The 26,290-nt window shown below is 39.5% G+C and overlaps 1 protein-coding gene and 1 long non-coding RNA gene across 7 annotated transcripts in view; both read right to left on the bottom strand.

Moving 5' to 3' along the window:
- Positions 1–26,290, bottom strand: part of NRG3 (neuregulin 3) — a 1,237,517-nt gene that overhangs the window by 440,054 nt on the left and 771,173 nt on the right. The gene's annotated exons all lie outside the window — the stretch shown is intronic.
- LOC132344147 (uncharacterized) lies at positions 1,144–24,524 on the bottom strand. Its single transcript, XR_009493273.1, has 4 exons — positions 24,370–24,524; positions 22,413–22,521; positions 6,199–6,227; positions 1,144–1,321 (listed from the first exon to the last, which is right to left on the bottom strand). It is a non-coding gene; the product is annotated as an uncharacterized lncRNA (long non-coding RNA).

The raw sequence follows: 26,290 nt of genomic DNA, 5'->3' as shown, positions 1-26,290 counted from the left end.
ACCAGAGGATGTCGTAGCCTAGACACCTCCAGCTACAGCAAGCAGTGTAATGACATTTGAAAGAGAACTTGGATAAGTTGTAGATCTATACTGCAAATCATGTCCTTTCCTCACAAATATACCATTTGTATGAGACCCAGTTTCAGGTGTATTTAGAAACTTAGCAACTCTTTCATCTTTATGTTGCATCTCATTTACTTTATCTAATTATGTGAATTAATTCTAAATAGTCAAACAATTATTTCTAATAGAGCTTAGGTGAATAATTTTTAAAAAATGTAACCTCATCCTACACTCTTTTCCAGAAACAAATTATATTATAGCATCTACTGTTACTTTCTCTTTAAGTCCAGACTCGAACAACAAACACTGACTTTGAAGGATGAAATTGTGTGTGAAAGTCTCTCAGTCGTGTCTGACACTTTGTGACCCCATGGAATTCTCTAGGCCAGAATACTGGAGTGGGTAGCCTTTTTCTTCTCCAGGGGATCTTCCCATCCAGGGATTAAATCCAGTGCTCCCACATTGCAGGCGGATTCTTCCCCAGCTGAGCCACAAGGGAAGCCCATGAATACTGAAGTGGGTAGCCTATCCCTTCTCCAGCAGATCTGCCCCACTCAGGAATCAAACTGGGACCTCTTGCATTGCAGGCAGATTCTTTACCAACTGAGCTATGAAACTGTGGCTGATTACAATTAAAAGGACAGTATTAACACAGGGTTGAAGCTGTGGGAAACGTGGAGACTTGGATTTCTTGTTGTATTGTTCAGTCATTAAGTTGTGTCTGACTCTTTGCAACCTCATGGATTGAAGTGCGCCAGGCTTCCCTGTCCTTCACTATCTCCCAGAGTCTGCTCAAACTCATGTCCATTGACTTGGTGATGCTATCCACCCATCTCATCCTCCACTGCTCCCTTCTCTTCTTGCCCTCAATTTTTCTCAGGATTTCTTTCTGGACTGCAATTAAGTTCACATATTGCCTCACACTTATTTGCCATTCAATCAAGAAAGTTTAAGTGATATTGAAAGATGCCCAGTTGTGAGGCCCTTTACTTTGTGAATTATACAAATGAGGAAAATCTTTCCAAACATAAAAGGAAACAATCACACTTTACACTCATGGTACAAAATGATGAGCATAAAAAAGAATGATAAACTATTTTTATTTCAGTCAGCTAGGTAAATATTACTTATTCTGCCTCGCTCATCTTCTTCACGACACATCATGCTAGCCCACAAAGTAGGTTGATTCATATTAAACTTCCAAGAAATGTTGCACCAATTCTTTGCCTTTGTTCCATTAACCACAGCTAAGAAAACACTGAAATATAGAACATTTATTACATTAAAGAAGACCACATACAGCAATGAACATAAAAATAATACCATAATAGACATATCTTACAAGAGCCAGTTTCTGACTTTAGACCCCCAAAGCTAGCAATATTTATCAATGTGCTTGACTGCTTGCCCTCTTATCTCCTACCTATCACCTCAAGTGAACAGTTTTTTAACCTTTTGCGGCAGATGGGAACAAGAAATGGTTCACTGACATTCTTGTTTTTTCCTTAAAGAAAGATTGCAGATTCATATCAAACTCAATTGTCCTCCTAGAGTTCTGTAGCCCAGTTCAGATTCTGGAAGGATGAACGACCATCCTCCATAGCCAAAGGGCCATGATGCATTGGCTAGCAGGGGGGATGTTACTCAGGTGTATCTCGGTTCACTCACCTGCTCACTCACTCTACTCCCTAGGGAGATGGGCAGTGTTTATTACATATCAAGAGAATGAAAAGTTGAAGTGTTAGTTGCTCAGTACTGTCCAATTCTTTGAGACACTGTGGACTGTAGCCCACCAGGCTCCTCTATCCACGGAATTCTCCAGGCAAGAATACTGAAGTGGGTAGCCATTTTCTTCACCAGAGATCTTCCCGACCCAGGGACCAACCTGGATCTCTTGCATTTCAGGCAGATTCTTGACTGTCTGAGGCACCAGGGAACTAACACATATCAAGTACTTACTGTGTCCCACCAACTGTAATTGCAAATGTGTATAAAATCTTATTTAATTCTCAAAACAATCATATTAGGTGGACATATTTTTCCATAGTCAACTGTTGGGAACCTTGAAAAACTTAAAAGCATCTATCTTAAGCTTCTGGTAGAGGGACCAGAGATCAAACTGCCAACATCCATTGGATCATAGAGAAAGCAAGAGAGTTCCAGAATAAAAATCTACTGCTTTAATGACTATGCCAAAGCCTGTGTGTGGATCACAACAAAGTCTGGAAAATTCTTAAAGAGATGGGAATAACAGACCACCTGACCTGTCTCCTAAGAAATCTGTATGCAGGTCAAGAAGCAACAGTTAGAACTGGACATGGAACAACACACTGATTCCAAATTGGGAAAGGAGTATGTCAAGGCTGTATACTGTCACCCTGCTTATTTAACTTATATGCAGGGTACATCATGTGAAATGCCGAGCTGGATGAAGCACAAGCTGAAATCAAGATTGGTGGGAAAAATATCAATAATCTCAGGTATGCAAATGCCACCACCCTAATGGCAGAAAGCTAAGAAGAACTAAAGAGCCTTTTGATGAAAGTGAAAGAGGAGAGTGAAGAAACTGGCTTAAAGCCCAACGTTCAGAAAACTAAGATCATGGCATCTGGTCCCATCATGTCATGGCAAATAGATAGAGAAACAATAGAAATATGAGAGATTTTATTTTGGGGGGCTCCAAAATCACTGCAGACGGCAACTGCAACCATGAAATTAAAAGATGCTTGCTTCTTGGAAGAAAAGCTAGACAGCATATTAAAAAGCAGAGACATTACTTTGCCGACAAAGGTCCGTCTAGTCAAAGCTATGGTTTTTCCAGTTGTCATGTATATATGTGAGAGTTGGACTATAAAGAAAGCTGAGCACTGAAGAATTGATGCTTTTGAACGGTGGTGTTAGAAAAGTCTCTTGAGAGTCCTTTGGACTGCAAGGAGATCCAACCAGTCCATCCCAAAGGAAATCAGTCCTGAATATTCATTGAAAGGACTGATGCTGAAGCTGAAACTCCAATACTTTGACCACCTGATGTGAAGAACTGACTCATTTGAAAAGACCCTGATGCTGAGAAAGATTGAAGGCAGGAGGAGAAGGGGATGACAGAGGATTAAATGATTGGACAGCATCAGCAACTCAATGGACATGAGTTTGAGCAAGCTCTGGGAGTTGGTGGTGGACAGGGAAGCCTGCAGTGCTTCAGTCCATGGGGCCTCAAAGAGTCAGACATGACTGAGCAACTGAACTGAATTGAATCTAGGTAGTGGTGGAGCCTATATCTGAAATGTGTTTTGTCTTCAAAGTTCAAGCTATGCTTAAAAAAAAAAAATCTAAATTCAATAAATACAACCTACACATGATAAGTAGCTCTACACATAATACAAGAAGTGGGTCATTCTCTAACTGTAAACATGTTACATTTTCTTATCACATCATTCTCCTGTGATGTGACTGGAAATGTACCATATTCCTTGATCCCTAGTAAATCTTAAGCAAGCCTGGATAGAGAACATAATAGCAAGAATGCAGGTACAAAATCATTACAACAAATCTTACTGCAAACCCGGCAGGCTAGAAAAGACAGTATTTTAGAGGGCAGACTTCAAAGAATGGACAGCAGACAGTGAACTAGACATTTAATCTTCAGTTAGGAACAAAATGTCTAGAAAAGGAATTGTACATACTAAGATCAGATATCAGCTCTTACTTTTAAAATGCATTCCTTACAAAGGGAAGGAAAGCAAAAAAGACTGATACAAGAAAGAAATGATTACCCTATAGACTTAACATACATGATGAAATGTCCAATGCTCATAAGAATGTAGTGAAATTAGTATTCCAATAGATTGCTAGTACAGGTAAATCGGTACAACTTTCAGAAAACAATCTGACTAAATGCATTCAGTACAGGAAAACAGCCATGCCATCTGATTTTGCACTCCCATTTCTAAAAGAAAACACTAACCAAATAATAATGTCAAGATGAAAAAGTTTAATGCCTGAAAATGTTAGTTTTACCTTTTTGTGACAGCCACAAATTGTAAACCTAAATGTTTTCAAAATGAAGTATATCAGAGGAGTAAGTATTATATCTGGGCTTCCCAGGTGGCTCAGTGCTAAAATACCTGCCTGTAATACAGGAAACACAGGTTTGACCCCAGGTCAGGAAGATGCCATGGAGAAGGAACGGACAACCCACTCCAGTATTCTTGTCTGGGAAACCCCATGGACAGAGGAGCATGGAAGGTTGCAATCTATAGGGTTGTGAAAGAGTCGGACATAATTTAGTTACTAAACAAAAACAGAAACTATTATATCTATGAACAAACCCAGAAAAGTATTTACTATATAGTGGTAGCTGAAGAAACAGGATGGACCCCATGGACTATACTATCCATGGAATTCTCCAGGCCAGAATACTGGAGTGGGTAGCCTATCCCTTCTTTAGCGGATCTTCCAGACCCAGGAATTGAACTGAGGCCTCCTGCATTGCAGGCGGATTCTTTACCAACTGAGCTATCAGGGATGCCCCAGAAACAGGATAGTAACTTATTTAACTTCAAAAATTTAACATATAATAAAATACATTCAAATAAGATTTTAAGAATATAAGTAAATAATTCAATTATTTGAAATATGGTTAAGGGAATTGTAATTAAATGCCAGAGGCATTTAACAATAGGATAAATCTGTATCTGTGCTGGGAATGAGGGACACATGATCCACATGCCAACAACATAAAGTAACTTATACTAGATGGCTTGCAATCAATTCAATGATGCAAACATGAAGATGGAGTTCATCAGAAGATACCTGCCCGATGCATTTTTCTTTTTCACAAAGCACTACACTAAGGGAGTTTGGGGAAGAATGGATACATTTCTATGTATAGCTGAATCCCTTTGCTATTCACCTGAAACTATCACAACATTGTTAATTGGCTATACTCCAAAGGTCCGTCTAGTCAAGGCTATGGTTTTTCCAGTGCTCATGTATGGATGTGAGAGATGGGTGGACTGTGAAGAAAGCTGAGAGCCAAAGAATTGATGCTTTTGAACTGTGGTGTTGGAGAAGACTCTTGAGAGTCCCTTGGACTGCAAGGAGATCAGTCCTGGGTGTTCACTGGAAGGACTGATACTGAAGTTGAAACTCCAATACTTTGGCCACCTCATGTGAAGAGTTGACTCATTGGAAAAGACTCTGATTGGAGGCAAGAGGAGAAGGGGACGGCAGAGGATGAGATGGCTGGATGGCATCACTGACTCGATGGACATGAGTTTGATTGAACTCTGGGAGTTGGTGATGGACAGGGAGGCCTGGCGTGCTGCGATTCATGGGGTCACAGAGTCGGATATGACTGAGCAACTGAACTGAACTGAATATAGAATAAAAAGGGTTTTTTTGTTCTTTTTTTAAAAAAATGTATTGATAGATTTTGCATCTCCTAACTTGTATAGAACACTGGGTTATTGAAAGAGCTGATGGAGATTCTCTCTCTGAACCAGTAGATTAGGTTTTTGAAGCAGTTGCTGAAGGAGGTCTATGAGGATAGGCACCTATACCAAGTGGAAACTGTGAGACAAAGCGCCTCCTCCCTGCCATAGCAGGGCTTAATCCAACGCTGGGACAACATACCCGGAAATGACAAGACACCACCATGGCGGGTATAGACAGCAGATGCTTTAAGGAATCAGAAACTAGGCTTGATTCTACCCCCAAAGTTCCCAAAGTTTTTGTTTTAATGCAGGGGAGAGGAGAGGAAGAAGTAAAATTCCCATATGACATCCACAGCACCAGTTTCTATCAAGTGCCTGGACAACTGAACCATTAATAGACGAACCCATAGAGCAACTATCTATTTACAGCTTCAAGCATAACTCAGTCAGTAAATCATCTGGCTGCAATGCAGGAGACCTGGGTTCAATTCCTGGATAAGGAAGTTCTCCTGGAGAAGGATATGGCAACCCACTCCAGTATTCTTGCCTGGAGAATCCCATGGACATAGGAACCTGGCAGGCTGCAGTTCATAGGATTGCAAGAGTCAGACATGACTTAGCAGTATCTTTCTTTTTTTCTATTTACTCTTTGACATGGGACTTCTCACAGCATTCACGTGGACAGGGAAACAAAAGAACATACCTTTGGATGAAATATCAGCTTGGATTCACCTTCTCAATTCCACCGTGAGTCAACAGAAATATAAGAATTTAGGGAATATGAAAACATTATACAACATAAAATTGTGTAGTAAATTCTAACACTTCAAAAGGTTTGAGTATTTTTCCCCCTAAAATTTGAAAACTCCAATACTTTGGCCATCTGATATGAAGAAATGACTCATTGGAAAAGAACCTGATGCTGGGAAAGATTGAGGGCAGGAGGAGAAGGCGACAACCAAGGATGAGATGGTTGGATGGCATCACTGACTCCATGGACATGAACTTGAGCAGGGAAGTCTGGCATGCTGCAGTTCATGGGGTCGCAAAAAGCCAGACATGACTGAGTGAACTGAACTGAATCTGTCCTATTATTCTATATTTATTAACTGTATAACTAAATTATAACCCCAAACCACAATTTATTGAGTCAATGTATTTACACAGATCCATAAACTTTCCATCCTAAAAGATAAGGGAATTGCTACATTTTCAATTTGCCTCATCTTTTCCTCTTTCCTACCTGTCCTCATCTGATTTCTGGCCCAGATTTTTCTTGTGAAAAATCTAAATATAGAACTAATAACATTGAATACCTATACATCACCTGGACTCTACAATTCATACATACACATATCCTTTATTTTATCATTTTATTTAATTTTTAATGAATTTCAAAGTAAATTGTAAACAGTATACTTTGCTCTTACTCAAAGTTCATATAATTACATACAATTCAATCCTGTGGGTATGTTTTCTATGTAAAACTTAACATTCAGTAAAATACACATATTTTAAGTGTAACACCAAATCCTATTTTGGTTTATTTTGTCTTGTTATAAATTTTCTAGGACTTAACTTTATATTTTGCCAACAAAGGTCTGTCTAGTCAAGGCTATGGTTTTTCCTGTGGTCATGTATGTGTGAGAATTGGACTGTGAAGAAAGCTGAGGGCTGAAGAATTGATGCTTTTGAAATGTCGTGTTGGAGAAGACTCTTGAGAGTCCCTTGGACTGTAAGGAGGTCCAACCAGTCCATCCTAAAGGAGATCAGTCTTGGGTATTCTTTGGAAGGAATGATGCTAAAGCTGAAACTCCGGTACTTTGGCCACCTCATGCGAAGAGTTGACTCATTGGAAAAGACTCTGATGCTGGGAGGGATTGGGGGCAGGAGGAGAAGGGGACGACAGAGGATGAGATGGCTGGATGGCATCACTGACTTGATGGACGTGAGTCTGAGTGAACTCCGGGAGTTGGTGATGGACAGGGAGGCCTGGCATGCTGCAATTCATGGGGTCGCAAAGAGTCAGACATGACTGAGCGACTGAACTGAACTGAACTTTATACTTATAGGGGATAACATTTTTCTCTCTCACTTAATATGCAATCCTTCAATATTAAAGGTAAAAAAAAAATCAGTGTGCTTATACTTTATCCTTTTCCCCGCTCTCATCATAATATCCTGACTTTTGCTAGTTTTATTATTAATTCAATGTTGTGATGATCTTTTAAGTTGGTGTTTTGGTTTTTTTTTTTTTGGCTGTACCATGTAGCATGTGAAATTCTAGTCCCCCAACCAGGAATTAAATGCCCCCTGTGGTGGAGTAGGAGTAGGAAATGGAAACTCACTCCAATAATCATGCCTGGATAATTCCATGGACAGAGGAACATGGCCAGCTACAGTCCATGGGGTCACAGAATCAGACACTACTGAGCAACTAAAATTTTCACTTGCCCTGTAGTGGAAGTATAGATTCTTAATCTCCGGACCAGCAGGAAAGTCCCAACATCATCATGGTTTATCTTTGCTTCTATGACTATGATTCTTAAAAACATTTAGTTTTATTTCTATATTTAAGAAGAAATCAACAGTATCATCCTTTATATCATTGCTTTTCCTTTCATATCTTGTTTGGCTTTCTTAGTTCTTTCTACTCACGTTTCTGCAAATATATGTCTACTGTCTTTGTGGTTAATGTATTATACTTTATACTTGGCTTGTACCATAATACTCTTAGAGATGACAATTGCATCATTCTCACTCTCTCTTTAAAACTCCAGCTGTTTCAGGTCTCCCTCCTGTTGATGACCTTGTCGAAACCAACTCTAAGTGTCAGGCAAGAATGACCTCATCTTTCCACCACCAGTTCTAGCAGCGTACATGCCTCTCCTCCTACTGACTTTACTTTTCATCATGTTAAAATGAAAGAAGATGTGTGCTCCTTCTGAAGGCCAAACATTACCTTTGTTCTTTCATATTTTCATGGATGTAAATGTAGCCTTATCTCCTCCAGCCTCTACCTTATCTGTCAATTATCTTCAGAAAAATTACTCAACTAATACCCTCCTGTGCTTACTGCCTTTTGGCCTTCTTCTTACCATTTCCAATTGGACTTTCATACTCACAACTTCAGTATAATCAGATCAGTCACTCAGTTGTGTCCAACTCTTTGTGACCCCATGAATCGCAGCACGCCAGGCCTCCCTGTGCAGCACCAACTCCTAGAGTTCACTGAGATTCACTTCCATCGAGTCAGTGATGCCATCCAGCCATCTCATCCTCTGTCGTCCCCTTCTCCTCTTGCCCCCAATCCCTCCCAGCATCAGAGTCTTTTCCAATGAGTCAACTCTTCACATGAGGTGGCCAAAGTACTGGAGTTTCAGCTTTAGCATCATTCCTTCCAAAGAAATCCCAGGGCTGATCTCCTTCAGAATGGACTGGTTGGATCTCCTTGCAGTCCAAGGGACTCTCAAGAGTCTTCTCCAACATCACAATTCAAAAGCATCAATTCTTTGGCACTCAGCCTTCTTCACAATCCAACTCTCACATCCATATATGACCACAGGAAAAACCATAGCCTTGACTAGACGGACCTTTGTTGGCCAAGTAATGTCTCTGCTTTTGAATATGCTATCTAGGTTGGTCATAACTTTCCTTCCAAGGAGTAAACGTCTTTTAATTTCATGGCTGCAGTCACCATCTGCAGTGATTTTGGAGCCCAGAAAAATAAAGTCTGGCACTGTTTCAACTGTTTCCCCATCTATTTCCCATGAAGTGATGGTACCGGATGCCATGATCTTTGTTTTCTGAATGTTGAGTTTTAAGCCAACTTTTTCACTCTCCACTTTCACTTTCATCAAGAGGCTTTTGAGTTCCTCTTCACTTTCTGCCATAAGGGTGGTGTCATCTGCATATCTGAGGTTATTGATATTTCTTCCGGCAATCTTGATTCCAGCTTGTGTTTTTTCCAGTCCAGTGTTTCTCTTGATGTACTCTGCATACAAGTTAAATAAGCAGGGTGACAATATACAGCCTTGATGAATTCCTTTTCCTATTTGGAACCAGTCTGTTGTTCCATGTCCAATTCTAACTGTTGCTTCCTGACCTGCATACAAATTTCTCAAGAGGCAGATCAGGTGATCTGGTATTCCCATCTCTTTCAGAATTTTCCACAGTTTATTGTGATCCACACAGTCAAATAGTTCTTATTAAAACTACCAAAGACAATATTTTGCCAAAACAAATGGTCATTGACCCATTCTCTTTTTAAAATTTTTTTCTTTGCAGCACTTGATACAGATGACCACTCCAATCAGCCATCAGTCTAATGTCTATTCATCTACTGAACGAGGTAAAACCATCTTCTCTTGGCTTCTGTGACACTGCATTTGTCTGGTTCTCTTCATACTTCATTGTCTATAACTTCTCTGCTTCTAGGGCAGGCATTCTCTTCCCTACCAACTTCCTGAATGTCTTGTGCACAAGAGCTAAGAGTTATTTAGAGAATCTAAAGATTTAGAGGAAGCTTTTGTCCTTTCTCATTCATAGATTATATGTTTTCCTTTGCTGTGAACTGTCCTCTGGGAAGAAGAGAGTCAGGCATAATTCCATGTGACTGCCTTCTATTAAACCTAATTTGATTGCTCACCTGTAGATATTTACATGCATATTATCCCAAGAGAAGTGTATAGATTTATATACCTGAACGGGAAGTAACTGAGATGTCTGCTAGTTATCTTGGTCCAAGGACAGCTTTCAAAACAAGATCTTTAGTTGTGAGTAAAATTTCAAAGAATATATACTGTCAAGTTGCTCAGGCCTGTCCATAACAATGAAGAATTTAAATAATTTTCAATCTTAATGATTCAGACCACTGTGTTAACACAGCATGGCTCTTGGGAGATTCATGTGCAAGCCTAGAGAGACTACAAATCACACCTTATCATCAAGGTACGTCCATTATAAAGTGCATCGTAAGGTCACTGTCATAGATTAAAGCAAGTAGTTTTGAAGAGCACATGATGAGATAAAAAGCAAAAGAAGAACATTTTAGTAGCAAAGTACATGAAACAGTTTATTAAAGATATATTTTATGAAGAAACCTGCCACCTATAATTTGCCTAGGAGCCCAAAACTTTATCTGAGATAGATATATATATATATATATATATATATATATATATATATAGATAGATAGATAGATATAAAACTTGTGATAATGTAAATAAATAGTTATTCTATTCTATTCTTTTGCCCACACCTTAAACAGAGGCTTTCCACAAGGTTCAGGCAGAGTCTTTTCTTTGTTCACTGTTGATTGTCTCTCCAGATGACTTAATTCATTGGAATAGTTTTGAATTATCATTGACTCTTTGTTTTTGGCCATGCTGCATGGCATGCAGGATCTTAGTGCCCCAACCAGGAATCAAATCTGTGCCTCCTGCAGTGTTTAAGAGTGGAGTCTGAACTACTGGACTGCCAGGGAAGTACCTATCATTGATTCTTAAAACGGTATCAGTAGGGCAGATTTTCTATCCTGTTGGATATCTCCTTCCAATAGATCAAACTTCAGTCAGTCAGTCAGTTCATTCAGTCATATACGACTCTGTGCGACCCCATGGACTGTAGCACGCCAGGCTTCCCTGTCCACCACAAACTCTAGGAACAGATCAAAATTACCATGATTCACATGGAATGCATTATCATCCCCACCAAAACTATTCTTTTAGTGACTTGGACAGAAACAACATCTACCCAGTGGACCCAGACAGACATCTGTGTGTGGCCCCTACCCTTTTCCTCTTATATCACTCATATCTAATCAATAATGAAGCTGTACTGAATCCATGAAATACCTTGCTCATAAATTCAACCTATCCTTTACTCTGCCATCATTTACTCTTGCTCAGCATCCCCCTCACATGGCGACTGCTTTTATCATTCTGACACTGCTGCTGCTGCTGCTGCTAAGTCACTTCAGTCGTGTCCGACTCTGTGTGACCCCATAGATGGCCTCCTACCAGGCTCCTCTATCCCTAGGATTCTCCAGGCAAGAACACTGGAGTGGGTTGCCATTTCCTTCTCCAATGCATGAAAGATGAAAAGTGAAAATGAAGTCGTTCATTCATGTCCAACTCTTAGCGACCTCATGGACTGCAGCCTACCAGGCTCCTCCATCCATGGGATTTTCCAGACAAGAGTCCTGGAGTGGGGTGCCATTGCCTTCTCCGACGAGAGTTTAAAAGGCAAGAAGAGTGGCTGGGTAAGTTGCAGATAGTAGAGAATCATGTGTTTGGCAGTTACTGCCAAGAAGTTTCAAAACTGTCTCATTTCTTCTGTAGGAACTTTCCTAAGTCTTTGGAGGTATTCTGGCTGACTCCTTTCTGACCATTCTTCCATGACATGGACATTTCCTCATCTTCAGCTGCTTCTCCTGGGTGTCCCAAAATCTCTTCCTCTGGTATTCATGTCTTAGCATTTTACTTCTGGAATTTCATTAGCCTAACACAATCTCTTTCATAAATATAATTTCTTAAAAATAATCCCAGGCTGATAAAACCTATGCCAAGATTTACTTCTGGCATGAGATTTTAACCTTCAGTCTATCATCAGAATTGATTACATACAGTGACTTTTCCATTTGCAATCAGCCCTGTATACTGGGGTCGGGGTATGTTCAGCCTTCTCAAGGGTAAGTCAGACAAATTTCCCCATGACCCCTAAACACAGAGGACAAATATCAAGTAAGAACATTCACACAGAGTGGTTCTGTTGCAGCCCCTCTCCATGGTCTTGAGTAGAAAAGACACTCAATCACTTATTCCACAGCACAACTTTTCACATATATACAAACTTCTTCATAATCCTACCCTCTCCACAAAAAAAGTTTAAAAAGCTAATCTCTCTCTAAGTTGCTCAGTAACGTATGACTCTTCACAACCCCATAGACTGTAGTTCACCTGGGTCCTCTGTCCATGGAATTCTCCTGGCAAGAATCCTGGAGTGGGTTGCCATTCCCTTCTCCAGGTGATCTTCCCAACCCAGGGATCAAACACTTACCTCCCACATTGCAGGCAGATTCTTTGCCTTCTGAACCACAAGGAAGCCCAAAAAGCTAATCTACTTTCTCATTTAGTGAAAGAAATACATAAAACATTTTAAGAGTCACAGGAAAGTTCTCCATTATTTCCTCGGTAAGTCTGCATTTATTCTAATACATGACTTGGAAATTGTTAGAAATCTATTATGGGCTTCAATTTATCTTCTCACAGTAGTCTTATGCATATTGCCAAATCCCTCCTACTTAACCTATTTCTAGATTTCCCTTACCATTCATCACACACACAAACATATACACAGAAGAGAACACACTTTCATAGGTCTCGTTGTTTCTTTAGGGTTGCTTAAGATTTGGGGGCAATCACTTTAAATTAAGACTCTAAACTGAATGCTGGGAATTATTTTGTTAAGACCTATAGGGTAAGGAGGGGGAAAGGAAGAACATCACACTCAGAAACAAAGCCAAAAGTGCTGAAAGATGATACTGTTCTGATGTCAGAAAGAGCCATGGGAGAGAAGAATGCCAGGAAGTGTATACAATAAATTCAATAGCTAGTTAAGGCACCACAAAGCCTTCCTCGGGAGTCAGAAACATAACAGAAGGGAGCAAACGGGAGGGAAAGAAAGGAATTTGAAATCATTGACTATATTTGTATTTTGACTTTCACAGTCTCTTCCTCTGGACTACTGCCATTGCTTCTTGAAGACACAGTCAGATTTGTAATAAACTGACCTCTGTTATCTGATTATCTATCTTACATCCCCCGAGGAGGGTATGTGTTTATGAGGAGAGGCAGAAAGGAAGATATGTGGGCTGGACACCTTTAATAGATTAAAATCAAACTCCTAAATTCTTTCCTTTTGTTCTGTGTGGACTGTAGTTAAACAAGTTGTCCAATTCACATACTCTCCAGGGACTACCTGAGTGCGTTACCCCAGGGCTTGAATTTTTCATCCAACTGACTTCTCCTGACTAAAATGAGCCCAGTCATCATGAAGCAGTCAAACCTTCCCCTCCCACTTAAAGGAGCAGACATCAGACAGACATCTCTTCCCTGCCTCACCAAATCTTGATCTTTTTTGCTCAGTAATACCATGATGCAACTGCCAATCACGAATTTCCCCCAAAACACCTGGCCCTTTAGTCTTCCATTTCAGTTCTACTCTGGTCTAACTTCCTCAATTTGAAGCACTAAATGGAGAACAGTAGTATTTAGGTTATGTGGCTCCTGACCCTGTGATAATAGGGTCTTAGCCTCTTACCAATTGTACAGGATTCTCTAGGAGGTAGCAGAAGATTCATTTTGCAGGCAAGCATGCTCATTTTAATCAAGTGTAGGAACCCAAAGAAATCACAGGTATTTAAACATAAGGATAACCTGAATACCGTTCATTCGCTCATTCATTCATTTGTTAATTTGTTAAGTATTTAATAAGTTCCTTCTACAAAAGAAAATAAGTATTATTAAAGTATTTATGGTAAGATAGTATTAAAATCAACTAATAACCCACAAATGAAAGCATTTTTCTCTTTCTTTCCCTAGAGCAGCTACTCAATAAACTCTGGAGTCATGAAAAGGAAACTGAGTGTCTCTTACATATAATTATTCTTTTGTTATGGAAGACATCTGACCATTGTAGGGCCCAAAGGCAAAGGAGATGAAACCAGAAAGTAAGAACAAAGATGGATCCAAGAAGTTCTCAGGGCCACAGGTAGATAGAATGTATTTTTCATAGATCCAGGAACTGAGGAAAACTGTGTAACTAGGATCCAGCAATCTAGCTAGACATAGGAAAGACTTGTACAAGCAAAGAATATCTGAAATATTTGGAAAAAATTATTTTAAATGTTTCTCATATAGGATATGTCTGTACTTTGTATGTATGGCTCTCAATGAGTTTAGATTACAGGGTTCGGGACACTGGGAGGGAAAGAGATCTAGGAAATCTTTAGTTCTTCTTCTACAGGAAGAGTGGAAGTGACCAGCAGACACAAGGCAGAAAATATTTGCTTCAACAGTTCTTGGACAAGCAATTAGGGACACTTCTTTGGGAACCACTAATGAACTGGGATAAAATAATACAGCCAATGTTCTGCTCAAATGAAGGTATTTTCAAAAGTGAACAAGTATTCTGCTCACCAGAAAATACAGCAAATCATGTATTTTGAAGAGTCTTCTCTCTTCTAAGCCATAGAACAAAAGGTTTTTTAACTACTGTAGAACATGTCTATGTATATGTTGGGGCTTCCCTGGGGACTCAGACAATGAAGAACCTGCCTGCAAGGCAGGAGACTTGGGCTCAGTACAGGAAGATTCTCTGGAGAAGGGAATGGCTACCCAATCCAGTATTCTTGTCTGGAGAACCCATGGACAGAGGAGCCTCGTAGGCTACATTCCACAAATTACCTTTAATAAGATTTCTGACATGTACATGATACAAACACAAAATGTGATGATAACCACTATTGGGCATATAATAAATGACTGTCCCATGCCTGATCTTTACAGTGCTTTGAAAATCAGGTGAAAGTCCTCTAGAAACTCCACCTCCCAGTCTTGACCCTTGTTAATATTATTGCCCAAAATTTCAACCATTTTCTCCTTTACTATCTACCTGATATTCAGGTAGGATAAATCCTACCTGAATGAAGTGGGCTTGCCTCTTTAATACCCTCTAGTTGAACTAAACTGAGTTGACCTGGTGAGAGAACATAATCTTGATAAAAGGATGCGTGGTTATTTAACAAGGATAATCCTGACCTCAGTTCAGTTCAGTCACTCAGTCATGTCCAATTCTTTGTGACCCCATGGACTGCAGCACACCAGACCACACTGTCCATCACCAACTCCTGGAGCTGACTCAAACTCATGTGCATTGAGTTGGTGATGCCATCCAACAATCTCATCCTCTGTTGTCCCCTTCTTCTCCTGCCTTCAATCTTTCCCAGAATCAGGGTCTTTTCAATGAATCAGTTCTTTGCATCAGGTGGCCAAAGTATTGGAGTTTCAGCTTCAGAACCAGTCCTTCCAATGAATATTCAGGACTGATTTCCTTTAGGATGGACTGATTAGATCTCCTTGCAGTCCAAGGGACTCTCAAGTCTTCTCCAACACCACAGTTCAAAAGCATTGCTTTTTGGCACTCAGCTTTCATTGTAGTCCAGCTCTCACATCCATAAATGACTACTGGAAAAACCAAAGTTTGACTACACAGACCATTGCTGGCAAAGCAATGTCTCTGTTTTTAATATGCTGTTTACATTGGTCATAACTTTTATTCCAAGGAGCAAATGCCTTTTAATTTCATGGCTGCAGTCACAATCTTCAATGACTTTGGAGCCCCCCAAAATAAAGTCTCTCATTGTTTCCATTTTCCCCCATCTATTAGCCATGAAGAAATGGGACCAGATGCCATGATCTTAGTCTTCTGAATGTTGAATTTTAAGCCAACTTTTTCAGTCTCCTCTTTCACTTTCATCAAGAGGCTCTTTAGTTCTTCGCTTTCTGCCATAAATGTGGTGTCATCTGCATACCTGAAGTTATTGATATTTCTCCCAGCAATCTTGTTTTCAGCTTGTGCTTCATCCAGCCCAGCATTTCTCATGATGTACTTTGCATATAAGTTAAATAAGCAGGGGGACAACATGCAGCCTTGGCATACTCCTTTCCTGATTTGGAACCAGTGTGTTGTTCCATGTCCAGTTCTAACGAAGGAGGAAACAGACAGAGCTGGACTCCATCTTAAGCCAGTCTGTGAACATTAGGGACATGCATGGTCGCCCTCCCAATGGACTCTGAACTTTGTGCCCGGTGTCTATAGAAATGGCATACCAATGGGAAACCAGACCCCCCAGATAAAAGAGTCTCAGGACTTGTACTTGGACTCTCCGTTGCCTAAAAGAATATGCTAATTATCTCTGTAACAGAACAAAGTTGTAAATTCCATTATGTTTATCAAGATATGACCACAGTCCTATTGATAAATGTTCACTGTTTATCTAGTCTTGTGACACATGAATCATGGGTTAACTTTGATCGTATCTCTCTTTTACCTTGTCCAGCCTAGTTTCAAGGAATTTGGGGAGGTGGGTTTGAGCAAGTACACTTAAGGTATATAAGGTTTTCACAAAAACTGGTTAGGGTCCTTGGCCAAGAGGAGACTCTGCCTTGGGCCTGCCGGTGTAATAAACTGCACTCCACTATCTGCATTGCCTTCTGAGTGAGTTTGTTTCCCGGAACGCATGGCTACAACACTAACCGTTGCTTCTTGACCTGCATACAGATTTCTCAGGAGGCAGGTCAGGTGGTCTGGCATTCCCATCTCTAAGAATTTTCCACAGTTTGTTGTGATCCACACAGTCAAAGGATTTGGCATAGTCAATAAAGCAGAAATAGATGTTTTTCTGGAACTCTCTTGCGTTTTCCATGATCCAGTGGATGTTGGCAATTTGATCTCTGGTTCTTCTGCCTTTTCTAAAACCAGCTTGACCATTTGGAAGTTCACAGTTCATGTCTTGCTAAAGCCTGGCTTGGCGAATTTTGAGCATTACTTTACTAATATGTGAGGTGAGTATAATTGTGTGGTAGTTTGAGCATTCTTTGGCATTGCCTTTCTTTGAGATTGGAATGAAGACTGACCTTTTCCAGTCCTATGGCCACTGCTGAGTTTTCCAAATTTGCTGACATATTGAGTGCAGTACTTTCACAGCATCATCTTTTAGGGTTTGAAATAGATGAACTGGAATTCCATCACTTCCACTAATTTTGTTTGTAGTGATACTTCCTAAGGCCCACTTGACTTTGCATTTCAGGATGTCTGGTTCTAGGTGAGTGATCACACCATCGTGATTATCTTGGTCCTGAAGATTTTTTTTGTACAGTTCTGTGTATTCTTGCACCTCTTCTTAATAGCTTCTGCTTCTGTTAGGTCCACACCATTCCTGTACTTTATTGTGCCCAAATTTGCAGGAAATATTCCCTTGGTATCTCTAATTTTCTTGAAGAGATCTCTAGTCTTTCCCATTCTATTGTTTTCCCCTGTTTCTTTGCACTGATCATTGAGAAAGGTTTTCTTATCTCATTGCTATTCTTTGAAACTCTGCATTCAAATGGATATATCTTTCCTTTTCTCCTTTGCCTTTCATGCTTCTCTTCTTTTCTCAGCTATTCCTAAGGCCTCCTCAGACAACCATTTTGCCTTTTTGCATTTCTTTTTCCTGACCTATTCTGATTTTATTATGCATATCTATTATAGACTAGCCTGTTTTTCTGGTCTGGTTGATTTCAGGTTCATTCTTTTCAGCCTTCTATTATAATGACTTTGTTGCTGAATTTGCTCTCTATTCACCTGCATTCCAAGGCTCCTTGATTAACACTTTGCCTTACAGCTCTTCTCTATAGAGAGAAGACCCTTTTCAACCTGGGAAATCTTGCTAACCCAGAGGAACTGGGCCCTGCCCTCAGCGTAAGAAGATTAGATCTTGTGCATTATCAAAATTTTAGGATTAAGTTCAAGTCTCCTTAAAGACTTGCTCATATGCACCACACTCCAATTTAGTAAGTGCTTTATTATCACCTCAAGGGTAAAGGCTCCGGCATTTCTGGACGAGAATCATTTTCTTTATCACTAAACACAAGACTGAGGCAGACAACCACATGAATCAAATTGCTATTATTTATATTATTTCTATACCTTGAAAATATTTTGAACATTTATGGAACACATGATGTTGTTGATGATGAAGATGACTTCAATTATATACCCATTTTTCTGAAGATGACTCTTTCCACCATGCTCTAAGAAGACTGAGCTACTCTTTAATGCACCAGAGCTTCTTCTAAATGTTGCATTTATATAATTTTAACTTGAAACTGTTTTACCACTCTTATTGAAAGAGATATCATACAAAATGTACATAATCAGTGCACATCATAGCTGCCAGTAGAGGTGGGACATCAAGATCCAGAGCTCAGTTTCCAAAGGTAGATATCCTGGATTTGCTGTCTAGCTTCACCAAATCACATACAATATAATTCACAATATAACCTTTGTTCTATATATAAAATGGGATTAAATAGGATATATATATGTATATATATATGTATCTCATGTATATATACATATGTGTACACAGCTCAGAAAGATGTGGAAGTTACCCTAATTAATTTGAAGAGATTAACATAATAGTTGGTATGCTCTTTTTTAGAGTTGTAAGTCATGACCCATACATGGGAAATATAAAAAATAACCACTGACAATAGAAATATTTGAATACTAGAACTAGATATGCCTAGTATGGATACGGGTGTGTGCTCAGTCATGTTTGACTCTTGCTATCACTGTTTCCACTTTTCCCTCTTTTATTTGCCATGAAGTGATGGGACCATATGTCATGATCTTTTTTTTTTTTAATGTTTACTTTCAAACCAGCTTTTTCATTCTCCTCTTTCACCTACATCAAGAGGCTCTTTAGTTCCTCTTCACTTTCTGCTATTAGAGTGGTATCGTTTGCATATCTGAGGTTGTTGATATTTCTCCCAACAAATTTGATTCCAGCTTGTTATTCATCCAGCCTGGCATTTCACATGATGTGCTCTGCATAGAAATTAAGTAAGCAGGGTAATAATATACAGCCTTGATGTATTCCTTTCCCAATTTTGAACCAGGCCATTATTCCACGTCCAGGTCTAATTGTTGCTTCTTTACCTGCATACAGTTTCTTCAGAGACAGGTAAGGTGGTCTTGTACACTTATTTCTTTCAGAATTTTCCACAGCATTTTGTGACCCACACAATCAAAAGCTTTAGCATAGTCAATAAAGCAAAAGTAGGTGTTTTTCTGGAACTCCCTTGCTTTCTCTATGATCCAGTGAATGTTGAAACTTTGATCACTGATTTCCTCTGCCTCTTTTAAACTAAGCTTGTACATCTGGAATTTTTCAGTCCACGGCCTGTTGAAGCCTAGCTTGAAGGATTTTTAATGTAACTTCACCAGCATGTGAACTAAGGAGAACTGTATGGTAGTCTGGACATTCTTTGCTGCTGTTCTTCTTTAGGATTGGAATGAAAACTGATCTTTTCCAGTCTTGTGGCCACTAATGACCTTTCCAAATTTATTGACATATTGAGTGCAGCACTTTAACAACATCATCTTTTAGGATTTTAAATAGCTCAGCTGGAATTCTGTCACCTCCACTAGCTTTGTTTGTAATGATGCTTTCTAAAGCTCACTTGATCTCACACTCCAGGCTGTCTGGCTCTAGGTGAGTGGCCGAGCACAACATCATGGTTATCCGGGTCATTAAGACCTTTCTTGTATAGTTCTTCTGTGTATTCTTGCCACCTCTTCTTAATTTCTTCTGCTTCTGTTAGGTCCTTACAATTTTTGTCCCTCATCATGCCCATCCTTGCATGAAATATTCCCTTGATATCTCCAATTATCTTGAAGAGATCTCTACTCTTTCCTGTTCTATTGTTTTCTTTCTTTTTTTTTTTTGAGTTGTTCATTTAAGGAGGTCTTCTTATCTCTCCTTGCTATTCTCTGGAACTCTGCATTCAGTTGGGTGCATCTTTCCCTTTCTCCCTTGCCTTCTGCTGCTTCTCTTTCCTCAGTTATTTGTAAAGCCTCCTTAGAAAACCACTTTGTCTTCTTGCATTTCTTTTGAGATGGTTTTGGTCACTGCTTCCTGTACAGTGTTACAAACATCTGTCCATAGTTCTTCAGGCACTCTGTCTACCAGATCTAATCTCTTGAATAAATTAATAACCTCCACTGTATAATCATAAGGGACTTGACTGAATGGCCTCATAGTTTACCCTAACTTCATCAATTTAAATCTGAGTTTTGCAATAAGAAGTACATGATCTGAGCCACTGTCGGCTCCAAATCTTATTTTTCTTTACTGTACAGGGCTTCTTCATCTTCAGCTGCAAAAAAAACATAATCGATCTGATTTTGGCATTGTCCATCTGGTGATGAACATGTGTAGTCTTCTCTTGCACTGCTGGAAAAGGGCCTTTGCTATGACCAGTGTGTTCTCTTGACAAAACTCTGTTACCCTTTGCCCTGCTTCATTTTGTATTTCAAGGCCAAACTTGCTTGTTATTCCATGTATCTCTTCACTTCCTCCTAGGATGAAAAGAGTATCTTTTTTTTTTTTTTGGTGTTAGTTCTAGGAGGTATTGTAGGCCTTCGTATAGTCAACTTCAGCTTCTTTAGCATTAATGGTAGGGGCATAGACTTGGATTACTGTGAAGTTGAATGGCTTGCCTTGGAAACTCATTTGGTTATACTTGGCTACCATGAATTTATGTAAAGATGGTGTTATAGTATCTTTATTATATGCAGAAAGTTAATAAAACACAGGCTTACTTCTTACAAACTCAAATTCATCTTGAAGGAATCATGTATCTCCTTCAAATTCTCAGCATATATTATGACCATTATTCTAGCAATCCATCACTTTGGGTTTCTTAGTTGGAAAATCAGTTTGCCAAGAATCATTTTCCCACCCAGCTGTGATTCTTTAAAGCCTCAAAAAACAACCTGAGCATAAATCAAAGGTGCACTGAATCTGACATAAAACAAAAACTAGTTCTGGAATGAAAATAATCTGTTGTAAGAAAGTGGATTTTCTAAAATCTTAAAAAAATATGATTCAAATATCTAAATGACTTAGAAATGAAAAAATTTTATAACTTTCATGGTTGAGCCATCAGCAGTAGAAACTTGAGAGGTGTATAGTCCTATTACAGTCCTGTTCATAAAATGATTACATGAATTAGAAAATACTAAATATGTAATTATATATATTATTTAGTGGCTTCTAATGATATATGCAGATGCTGATTGCAGCTATGAAATCAAAAGATGCTTACTCCTTGGAAGGAAAACTTTGCCAACAAAGGTCCGTCTAGTCAAGGCTATGGTTATTCCAGTGGTCATGTATGGATGTGAGAGTTGGACTGTGAAGAAAGCTGAGGGCCGAAGAATTGATGCTTTTGAACTGTGGTGTTGGAGAAGACTCTTGAGAGTTCCTTGGACTGTAAGGAGGTCCAACCAGTCCATCCTAAAGGAGATCAGTCCTGATTATTCATTGGAAGGACTGATGCTAAGGCTGAAACTCCAGTAGTTTGGCCACCTCATGCAATGAGTTGACTCACTGGAAAAGACTCTGATGCTGGGAGGGATTGGGGGCAGGAGGAGAAGGGGACGAGAGAGGATGAGATGGCTAGATGGCATCACCAACTTGATGGATATGAGTTTGAGTGAACTCCGGGAGTTGGTGATGGACAGGGAGGCTTGGCGTGCTGCAATTCATGGGGTTGCAAACTGTCAGAAACAACTGAGAGACTGAACTGAACTGAACTGAACTGAATGATATATGGGAAAGAAGACAAAAACAGACGTTCTCTTGGAAGTTATCTATCCATCTATTTTTTCAAATCACTGAGAGTCAATAATAATAGTGATCATAATGGACTAGTATGCTAAATGCTTTACATATATTAAATCATGAAGACTGAGCCTAGAAATGTTAATTAATCCATTCAAGGTAACTCAGGAAGTGTGATTAATGTTAACTTGAGCCCAGTTGTGACCCTATAAATATTTTCACCACAGAATGTTTCTCTTTGTAAATAAAGGGAGTTGTTACTAAATGCAAATACTGACTGTGACATTTCTACTATCCTATGTGACATATCTAATATTAGAAGCTCAGATTATAAACAATATGAGTTTGTCAGAATCAACCGAATCCTCATTGGCATATATTTAGCCAACAGGGATCCATCCAATAAGATCACTAGCAAGGTTTCGGGCCCATGTCTCCCTGGGAAACAAACTTTTACCGACCTTTCAGCAGGGTGCTTTTCTCATGGTGTTCTTCAGTTACTACTCTTCCACTCTATGTTACCAGCTTGACCTTTACCATAACAGTAGGATCCAAGCTTAGACTGTGCAACTAAGAGACAGAAGAGACAGACTTGGTAGAATTCAAGAAAACTAGACGTGAGGGAATTAAAAAAAAAAAGAATAGAAAATTGAAATTTAGCTTTGCAATTTTTTGTGTATGCATCAGTCTGTCCCACTGGCCCCAAGCTCTTCAAATGGCTAGAAGATATTAAGCAAGTGTTTAAGTCTGGGCCAAACCCAATAGATCTTAGCACTAGATGGAAAGGATGAGCTAGAATACAGCATAGAGTACATTTCTATGCTTAAACCTCTTTGTTTAGGCCAACCGTTACCCCCATACATTCAGATATGTACATAGGCCAGGGGTGCTCAGTAAAACAGCAGTGTGAGTTCAAAGATCTGTTTTCTTCAGCTGGATATGGTGAAGGTGTATTGTCACTGAATGACTAGCTGTGTGAAGACCATCTTGTCACTGGCACTGGGCATCACAGCTTTGCCCAGGTCACTGTTGGCGGTGGATGCTGTCCTGTGGGAATGAGCAGTATCAGTGACTGCCTTTGCTAGGTTTTGGTACCACTGCTTCCAACTGGATACTGACAGCCTCAGAGAGAACACCAGTTCATCAAAAATGCTGTAACCTGGCACAGCCACTATGGAGAACCGTATAGAGGTTCCTCAAAAGACTAAACATAGAGTTACCATATGATCCAGCAATCCCACTCCTTGGCATATATCCAGAGAAAACCATAATTCAAAAAGACACATGTACCTCAATGTTCATTGCAGCACTGTTTACAATAGCCAGGACATGGGAATAACCTAAATATCCATTAACAGAGGAATGGATAAAGACTGGTATACATATTAATATATACAATAGGATATTATTCAACTGTAAAAAGAATGAAATAATGCCATTTGCAGCAACATGAATGAATGTAGAGATTTTCATACTGAGTAAGGTAAGACAGGGAAAGACAAATATCAAATGCTATCGGTTATATGTGAAATATAAAGCAATGGTACAAGTAAGCTTATTAACAAAGCAGATATAGAGCTACGGACATAGCAAACAATCTTATGGTTACCAGGAAGGCAGGGGGAGGACAGACTGGGATATAAGACTGACATAAGCATACTACTACATATAAATAGATAATTAAGAAGGACCTACTGTGCAGCAAAGGGAAACTTGACATTCTGTAATGAATAAGGAGTAGAATCTAAAAAAGAGTGGACATGTGTCTGTGTGTGTGCCTGTGTGTGTGTGTGTATAACTGATTCACTTTGCTGTTCAGCAGAATGTAACACATTATAAATCAATTATACTCCAATAAAAATAAATAAAAACTAAAGTCAGATACAAAATATCCATTTCCTCCTTTGCTGGATAAAAGACAAACTATATTCCTGTTACTGCCTAGCAATTTGGTTTGGCATGTGACTGAGGTCTAGCCAATACAAAGTGAGGAGTCATAGTTCATATCATTCCCTGGCTGGTCACTGGAAAGCACCCTAAACGTGCTCAGCCACTATTTTCTTCTCCTTTTCACTGGTTGGGCTGATGATCTTTCGAGAGATCTTAACAATCAGATGCTAAAGATGGCAGAGCTGCCATCATTCAGAACCACTGAACAATTGTGTGACAAGGGTCCCTATTTTCCCTGCCCTCTGCTTTATCTGGAACCTCTCTGAATTTTTATAGAGAAATAAATAATCTCATATATTATTAAGCCATTAAATTTATTCCCACAGTTTTGTCTATCCTTATTAAGTCACATAGTGACCATAGAAAACCAGAGCATAAAAGGAAAGGAAAGTCACATAGTCCATAGCAGTGAATAGAATTTAATCATAGAGTGCAATGGATAAGTCCTCTAGTACACCCCTGGAATACCTGTTTAGCATTGGAGAAAGGCAGATGGGATCAAAGCTGGAGAAGCAGTATTTTTGACCATTTCTATCACTCTATTTTTTATCTACAGGTTCCTAGGACCTGTAAGATATAAGTGATTAAATGGAAAAGTGCCTAGTAAAAGGAATGTTCCCCATTTAAACATCTATTACCTCACACGTGTCTTCATAATAGCATTTGGAATTCTTAAGAAATGGTAGTGTTCTGGAAAACCTTTAGAAACATTTTTGAAAAAGCTGAGTTTTACTGAAGATGTTATGGCCTTGGGAAAGTCCCTTAATCTCCGTAAGTCTCAGTTGAAATGAGAGGCTAAGAATATTTACCTCATAGTGTGGGTGAAAGGGTTTAAGGAAATGATATAATCAATGAAAGTCAATAGTACTAAGACTTCAGCTTATTGAAAAGAACAAAACACACAGAGAATTAGAACACTCTTAAGAACACTGAGTATTACGATTGCTCAGGATGTGACTTTGGATAGAATTGAGTTTACTGATTTCAGGCTTTGCTAACTTTTTGGTTGTTACCATAGTTTAGATCTTATTAAAACTATAAATGTTTATCATGGGATTCTGCCAACTTGGATCTCCTTTTAAAATATTTTGTCCATTTAATTTATGAAAATTAAAAGGGTGGGAAGCCTATTCTCTGCAAAGTGCTATAACTGGGAGCAATTATTTTTATTTCTATTTATATTTTGGAGCTATTCTTTATTGAGATGTGTGCACCATGTTCCACTACCCAAGGCTGAAGCCCTGGCAGCAGCCAGCTGAGCTTTCATGACTCATGAAAACCCATCGCCCAGGCTATAATTCCAGCAGAGCCTAAGAATGCCTTTCCCCAGTGAGAAAAGTCTATAATGTGGTCTCCAAGGTTGAAAATGCAGGTGCCTCCGGTGAATCCCAGGCATCCTCTAGCCCTAACTCAGACTATGTAGCTTTAGTCTTGAAGCCACTTTTATTTTGATGCCTTGATCACTTTTGAATCACACATTTTGGGCCGTGCCCCTGCCCTGATTCTCATTCTGGTAGACTACAGCCTGACTGGGTTCATAGCCTTTCTGTGGCCCCTACAGGTGTGGGACCTCTTTCTCTGACACTGACTCTCCCAACCCCTTGACAACTCATTAAAACTTTTCAGTCCAAAGTCCAAGTGAAACACCAACCTGGCTCCTACCTGGTACTGAACATCAACAGTGCCAAAATCCCAGGTGCCCGATGCTAGCTAGCTGGTGCTCCACTCCAGTCCAGTTTGAGCAAAGACGTACCATAATCCCTTGTGAACAGAGTTTTGCACTGTGCAAACCCCCTAGGCAGACTGTTAAATTAATCAATAGGACTGGGGTAGAGAGTGAGCTTCTACTTTTCTAGCAAGCTCTGAGTAGATGTCAATGCCACAGGTCCACGGACCACATTCTGAGTAGCCAGTAAATCTGTGACTTCCCTCTTTGGTATCCTTCAGGCTGCAGAATTCATCCCTCAGCTCCATATGGAGCTCTCTTAGCTTCTTCTGGTGACTCACTGACTCACAGCTTTAGTTCCTTCATGTCTCATAAGAAGTTACACACAAATGTGGATGTGCTCAGATACAGAAACATGAACTCTCTCTATGCACATGCCCACTCAAGGGTCATAATTCATACTTACAAGATTCCTGATGATCCCTCTTAAGTGCTGCTAGAGCCTAAAATTAAATACCTCACCTCGTTACTATTCCTTCCGCTGGAGGACAGATTTCCTTCACAGATCAGCATAGACATCAATAGTTGGCATTCATTTGGGTGGGAGATACAATAATACTCTTGGTAAAGCTTCAGTTCTCGTGAAAATATTGAAAAACAACCTAAAAAGTCACTAGCAATTAACACAGGTGGAAGGCTGGAATTATATGCAAGAAAACAAGC

The sequence above is a fragment of the Bos taurus genome, chromosome 28 (genome assembly GCF_002263795.3).
Source record: "Bos taurus isolate L1 Dominette 01449 registration number 42190680 breed Hereford chromosome 28, ARS-UCD2.0, whole genome shotgun sequence".
Classification (NCBI taxonomy): Eukaryota; Metazoa; Chordata; class Mammalia; order Artiodactyla; family Bovidae; genus Bos; species Bos taurus.
The sequence above is the reverse complement of the archived record's forward strand: the minus strand, read 5'-3'. Positions and strand labels throughout refer to the sequence as shown.